The sequence below is a fragment of the Sinocyclocheilus rhinocerous genome, unplaced genomic scaffold, assembly GCF_001515625.1.
Source record: "Sinocyclocheilus rhinocerous isolate Xijiao unplaced genomic scaffold, SAMN03320098_v1.1 scaffold905, whole genome shotgun sequence".
Lineage (NCBI taxonomy): Eukaryota > Metazoa > Chordata > Actinopteri > Cypriniformes > Cyprinidae > Sinocyclocheilus > Sinocyclocheilus rhinocerous.
The window spans coordinates 845795-852954 of record NW_015659390.1 but is presented as its reverse complement, the minus strand read 5'-3'; the positions used below and the strand labels follow the sequence as shown (position 1 = coordinate 852954).

Below are 7160 nucleotides of genomic sequence, written 5' to 3'. Positions count from 1 at the left end.
TACTGTACCTATCACAGTTGTTTTTTCAAAGATGGAGAAAGTTGTGTGTAAGTTTATATAATGTTAAACTCCTCTTTTTTTATTCTAGGAAGAAAAATGCAGATTCTGACGGTTTACTTTAAAATTCATTAAGAGATTTAATACATTTATGTTATTTTAATAAGAAATACAATATTGTGTAATATTACATTTTTAAATAATTGTTTATTTAATACTCAGCATCATTTTTTCATTACTTTGAAAGGTAATAATATTTTGTGGACCGATAATTGTTCCAATAAAATGAAATTATACCCTGTTTGAAAGGCTACAAAGTCTCTGTTGATTAGGTTTAGATGAGGTAATTGCATACTTCTGTCCAAAGATGGCACTGTCTAGCAAAATTACTACTGGACTAGCACTTCCCTCACACTTGCAGTTGGTTGTAAAATAAGGGACAATAAAAACAGATTTACTTGTAAATGGATTTTACATTTTGTGAGGGAGTCTCGTATTCACTGCACAAAAAAAAGGTATTTATTTGCATAGAAAGGTCATAGCTAATCACACGAACTTCAAAAAACATCTTATCCTAAGATTTTTAATCCATGTTGTTTTTGAACATGCTTTAATGCTTTATTAGGAAAATCTATCTGTATGTCATCTGTATGGCTCAAGTAATTGAGCCACAGAATTCTTCTTTGACATTTGCACTATTTTTGCAGTAGCTACAAAAAGTGATTGCACACAAATGCAAATGTTTATCATGAACAACTTTTTTGATTAAATAATTAATCTCATTAGTGCAGTTGCAGCTAGATATATTAAAGATTAGATTAAAAATATTTTAGTGCTAGATATTGTCTACACAGACTCCTGAGACATGCATTGCGCTATTCAGGGAGCACAGTTGCAATGTTATTTAATTATTCAAAACCTAAATATTCAAATGTAGCCTGCAAAAGTCGTGCATTTGTAAAATGACCATCGTTGAGTGCATGAAACAGTTAAAACATGCGACATGCAAATAGAGCCGGCTGTAAGTGAGTGCTAGCACAGGGGGCTGGGTTTAAACGCGCTGCTACTGTAACGCTGCTGGGCTTCGATGCCTGTGCTAGTCTCGCGTAAAACCTTCACAGAAGAGCAATGAGCGCGTGCATGACGGTCTAACGGAGAGCTGCTGATGAAAAGGCGTGATGTCAAGCCGCTGTCAGTATCAGAGGACTGGGGGAATGTGCCGTGCACTTGGCATATGCGCTTGTGAATGACCATCCTCCGGCATCGACAGACGAAGCGTTGAATTTTGCTGCATAGATCAGTTACCTGAAGCCGCGCGGAGACCGTTCATTCATCGTCTTCTTGCATGCAAGAAATCTTCGAGGAATTGTGAGAATTGTTTTTTTTTTTGAAGGTGCTACCTTTGAGGCTTCGGCGTTCGTTCGGATGTGGATCTATCTGTCAAAACTTAGCTGAACGCCGAGACATCTTTAAACTGAACATTAAATACCATCCTCAGCTTTCTTCTGGATTGTAGGTGAGTGGACAAACGTGCTTCATGAATTCATTTCAGCCCTGAGATGCTTTACGTGCGAGATGTGGCCACGAATACTAATGTGTTCCGTGCGGTGTGCTAGAGCAAAGCATTGAGAAATCAGACCATTCATGTTATCGGGATGAAATTGCTAATGAATCGCAAAGAAGTTGTGCTTTACGAGCAGTTTGATTAGGATAATGGGATTTAAATAGGTGGTTTTGTTTAATGTAGAAATATTTGCTGCTGCTGATGCTGACCAGTCCAAACATAGTATTCACTTTAGAAACAGGATAACCTGATCCTCAATGTCGCGTTTCAACTTTTTAATTTAATAGGCAAGCCGTAAGCGGTAGCCTAATGATTGTGCATCTATATTAGTTTGACAGAATTTTGATTTTGCGTTCCTTGTATTTTCCCCACACAAAATAAGAGATCAGAATAGGAAATGAAATTAAAATGTTTGTAAATTACTCTCGTGTAAGCAAGAAAACATGCAAATAAGAATGCTGGTCATGAATCTTCCTCCTGTATACGCGCGTTCATAATCCATTAACCTTATTTCCTCGATGTAATTTACGCTAATTTAAAGTTAATGCCTCATGCTCTTCACTTCGCGATCTTATCTGCTTGAATTCTCGTCTACTGAATCTTCACTGTCCGTTTAAATAGACTCTGACTTCAGTGGACGACTAACCCCGTCATATATTCAGTTTTGTGGGACTGTCATAGAAATTGATACACGTTCAGAATGTGAAACTGGCTGTTGCCGAGTGGTCATAATTCAGCTCTTTTACCTCAAACTCGGCTCCGTTCATCTGGACTAGGACAGCAGATGCACTCACAAATCTTCATTTCCCCTCACACACGGCTCTGACATCGTCTCTAAAGAAAATAAATGTATCTTTAAGTAGAAAAGCGGCCAGCATTTACATGAGAATCACTGACATCTGTTATGAAGGACAGGGATATTAATCGGTCTAACACAATCAAACGGCGCTTTCAGTGAGGAAGATGAGGTGAATTCATCTCGAGCGTGACCTCTTCACATCATCGTTTTTATCTCCCGTCTTGAAGCGAAACGGTTTGACCTGAGACGGTGTGTCTGCAGGGTGAAAACGGTTCATTCACGAACTGAAAGAGCGCGTTGCTAGTGGAGAACAACGAAATTTAACGAAGTTTAGAGGGACGTCTTAAAAGTTTGTATTTGTCTATGTTTCGACTGCGTTTGCAAGTAACCTTTTACTAACCCCAAAAGTTAGGTTACAAGTTCGTCAGTGCGTTAAATAGACGCTCACAGAAATTGCGTTCGCCAGAGGATGTAACCATAGCAACAGTAGGCTGCTCGAGCGCGTTCCTTTAAGATCAGTATCGGACGGTACGTCGACTAAACATAAGAACGGTCATTATCAACACTTTATAGATGTACATATCACGAATACAATTACAAAAGTGTTTTGTTTAAAAGATCGTTCTTAGAGCTGACGGTTGGATAACTATACCAAAATATTAGGCAGAAAATCAGCTTTAAAAAGCTGAATTTCAAAAAAAAAAAATTCTTGGCGTATAACCTTTTACATTTCATCAAATAACACTTTTGTCTGTTTGCCCTGAAAAGTTGTCATGAGACACCTGCAAAGACAAAGATGATGAATATTAGTTTTCTATAGTTCTGCATTTCTATGGTATTAGTAAAAACGTTTCTGTGTTTTCTATTTGATGTAAGTAAATCACTCTTCACTCAGCTTTTGTTTTATGACCCTTTAGGTGGGACTTCATATTTGGCTGCCTGATTGGCCAATTCAGTTGTAACCCCATAAAGTCATTATATCTCACTTTATATTTCACATTTAAGTGGCTTTCCTCAAGCCTTGGGCTCCCGTGATGTCATGCACAAGTTATGTTACTTTTGCCATTTTAGTCATTTTTTCAAAAAGACTGTACATTTTTTACTTTTTCAGTGCTGCTCCTTCATGTTAATCAGCATGCATTGTGTATTTGGTCAGGCATGCAATGTTTTGATACATTTTTCCTGTGATTATGATTCTAGTGTCATTTATGCTGACTCTATGCCGATTTAAAATGTTTTTATTGGCATATTTAACCTTTCTATAATGCCATTAAGGGCCCCCCACATAGCGTCCCGTACGCCAATGGTTTAAACATTACTCATCTGAAAGCATTAAATGTCACTTATGTAGGTTTGTCTCTCCTATGTATGGCAGAGTATGATTACATTTTGTACGTTACATTCTGCTCACTATGTGGCTTTGTAGTTTGTTCTCTTTGATGAGGCGCTGAGAGACAGAAAAAGCCGTAGAGCATCTCTAGATCACAGGCTCTTTAATCAATAAGGTTAACTACACAAAGCCGAGAGGACAAGTCTCCACTGCGTGCACACCCATCAACTTTACCTGCTACCTCATTTCCCTTACCTCGCCAGCTCCATGCGGTTTGATCGGAGTCGTAAAGTGAATAAAGGGCCGTCTTTTCCCTTCCTCACAGCGTGAGCTTCCTAAGTTGGATTTGCATGTTCATCCTGATTGTCAAAAAGCCTCTAGCATTCTTACGTAGGGTCGCATGCTATTGATTTGATTATGTCAGTCAGGTGCATTAAGCCTTTCCTGAAAGGTAATTGGAGGGTATTATGTGCTTAAAGGGGGTTTCTTCCTCTCTCTATAGCCGTTGGCTCTCAGATAGATGTATACGTTTGAGGGAAGGTCAAATCTGAATGGGGTGGCCACAAGAGACCCATGCTGAGTGCTTATCCTCCTTGTCCCAGTTAAATGCTATGCTCGAGTGTGTTAGTTTAGGGGCCAATTTGGATACATGCTTGTATCTTTTTGGCTCGGATTTTGTGGTCAGCGAGATTACCTTATCAGTCCGTTCAGAGGAGACTCTGCAGCTGTGAAAACGGCAATGTAAAGATCCTAAAGTATGTGCTATCTCATCACTCATCTCTCCCATTGTCCACCAGTCATCTAGTGTTTGCAGAAGAGCTCCTCCTCTGTCTCTGGCTTTGACTGAACACTGGGATGAATGCTTGGTGGATAGTCGCAAACAACCCGCCCCAGCAACCTTCGAGTAGGACCATGTAGCTCAGTAGCGCCACCTATTGATAAATATATTGCAGCAACAAACCACAATGTCTGAACCTACCCAGGGTTCTAGAGTGGTTTAACCAGAGACAGAGGGGCATTTGAGGTTGGTGTGTCATACATAAGCCTGTGCTCGTTTTAGTTGCATGCTGTGTCACCAGCGTGCACTACACCTCTAGAGAACCCCCTCTTTTCTTCTCTCATGGTGGCATAGGGGCTTGCCCCGTTTAGCTTAAGAGATTTTGACAAGTCGCGATGCATGCAAGCGGAATCCTTGACCTATTTCTTAATGAGTGAATGGTACAAATGCGTTCAGAGGGCTATGTTTGCAATGTAAGCCATTCCACCGTCCCCCTACCGCTCATGCACACAGACAGACTCTCGCACACTTATGCCCTGCAGGATGGGCTCTTGTCGAGAGAGTTCATCTGCTTCCTCTATGCTAGTCTCATGTATTAGTGTGTGCATCCAATGTTTATTTGCTTTCACGCATTGATCTTGCATTCTCTTTTGCAGCGTTGCCGCTCGGCTGTTTATCTAGGGCTCTCTACTGTCCAACTGTCACAACAAAGATCGCTATCACTCTTGACCACTCTTGCTTGCTTAAAGCGTGTTTTAGGTGTACGTGTAAATGTGTCCAAGAGAACAAAGTGGAGCCAGATGTAGTGCCGATTACAATTATCCTGTGACATTGACATTTGGAAGCAGGATGCAGATTCAGTATACGTAGAAAATGGTGTGCACTGGTCTACCCAATAGACCAGCCTGGCTTCTCTGTCTATCTCCGTACATCTTTTATCAGGATGTAAACAACCTGGTGAGATAATTTGTCTTCAGCATTGGTGGATTATGCATGGGGTTGATACTGTGACCTGACGTTCGGCTACACTGTAATTAGGCCTGTGTTTTCTGCTGCAGCTAATTACCCTTGAACAGTTGGTGGACAGACTCTCACTTGGAAGGTGCCAGTGTCCAGATTGGTCACAGAGAATCGTGGGTGTTGACGCATTTACAGCTCCAGAGTGTGGGCAAGAGAATCCGACGAGTCAATCACGCACAGGTGCCGGAGATTCTGCGAACGCTGCCAGTTTTATGCAACATTTTTTTAAGAATGGGAACACATGTTCTCCGAAAGATCTGTTGTCTATGGCACTCTCCCTAAGCAAAAAGGGGTGTTTTCACTCCAAAATGATTAATCTTTGAGTCATTCCAAACCTGTATTACTTTGTTTCTGTGGGGACTAAAACAATGGGGACTCTTAACTTTCATTTAATGGCCAATACAAGCACTGGGATATTATTCAGAAATAACAGCTTTTGTTTTACTCAGAATTGGAACAATACGAGGGTGAATAAATGATGATAGAATTTTCATTTTTTGGGTGAACTATTCTTAAGATCGTGGGTGTTGCCGCATTTACAGCTCCAGAGTGTGGGCAAGAGAATCCGACGAGTCAATCACGCACAGGTGCCGGAGATTCTGCGAACGCTGCCAGTTTTATGCAACATTTTTTTAAGAATGGGAACACATTCTCCGAAAGATCTGTTGTCTATGGCACTCTCCCTAAGCAAAAAGGGGTGTTTTCACTCCAAAATGATTCATCTTTGAGTCATTCCAAACCTGTATTACTTTGTTTCTGTGGGGACTAAAACAATGGGGACTCTTAACTTTCATTTAATGGCCAATACAAGCACTGGGATATTATTCAGAAATAACAGCTTTTGTTTTACTCAGAATTGGAACAATACGAGGGTGAATAAATGATGATAGAATTTTCATTTTTTGGGTGAACTATTCTTAAGGCACTTGTTGTACTCTGTTTTTTTTTGCACTTTGATCATCTGAAATACTGGTATTGCTACTAGTAGCTTGTTGAGACCATTTTTGCTTTCGACTATCTGAAGTAGTGCTTTCGTATGAGCAACTCAAAACACAGAAACAAAAATCAATTGCCTCCCATCTCTCGAATACAAACTCAGACCCTCAGCTGCCTTTCAATGAGTGAGCTGATAATGCATGCTGTTTGGAGAGAGAACTTTTTGAGGGTAACGGGGTGAGGGTGGCTTTATGGAAAGTTGTTATTTTGTGAGATGCTTTGGTTTGGGATGGCTGGGGCTTTTTGGATGTTTGGGCCATGTCTGTGCTAAGTTTTATCTGGTCTTCATGATGGAGTTTTGCCTCTTGAGACTTTGAGTCAGAGAAAAGACTTTGTGTGTGTGTGGAGTGGGAGAGAGAGCGATCGAGAGAGCAAGACACATGTTGCCGTGTGCCTGGTCATAAGAGGCAAGAGTTCTCCAGTTAAGCCCAGCACTCCCCTTCTCCTTCTCTCCCCTTGTAGCCGCCTTTTTTTTTTTTACAATCTGTAATTTGTGTGTGATAGAACTTCTTCCTATCATTGTTGGAATAATTGCTTATTTGTCTTGTTTATTGGAATGGTCACTGGCCGTGTAATTACCAAGAATCATTTTTTCTTCCTTACGTTGTTCCAAAGTTACACATTTTTTTCCGCTGCAGAGCTGTTTCTGTATATAGAATGAAAGTCAATGGGGTCC

The 7160-nt window shown here is 40.5% G+C and overlaps 1 protein-coding gene across 1 annotated transcript in view; it reads left to right on the top strand.

Moving 5' to 3' along the window:
- Positions 1–1101: 1101 nt before the first annotated feature.
- Positions 1102–7160, top strand: part of plxna2 (plexin A2) — a 221255-nt gene continuing 215196 nt past the window's right edge. Inside the window, exon 1 of the mRNA XM_016532441.1 lies at positions 1102–1513. The gene's annotated coding sequence lies outside the window, so the exon portion shown is untranslated. The remainder of the gene's footprint in view (positions 1514–7160) is intronic.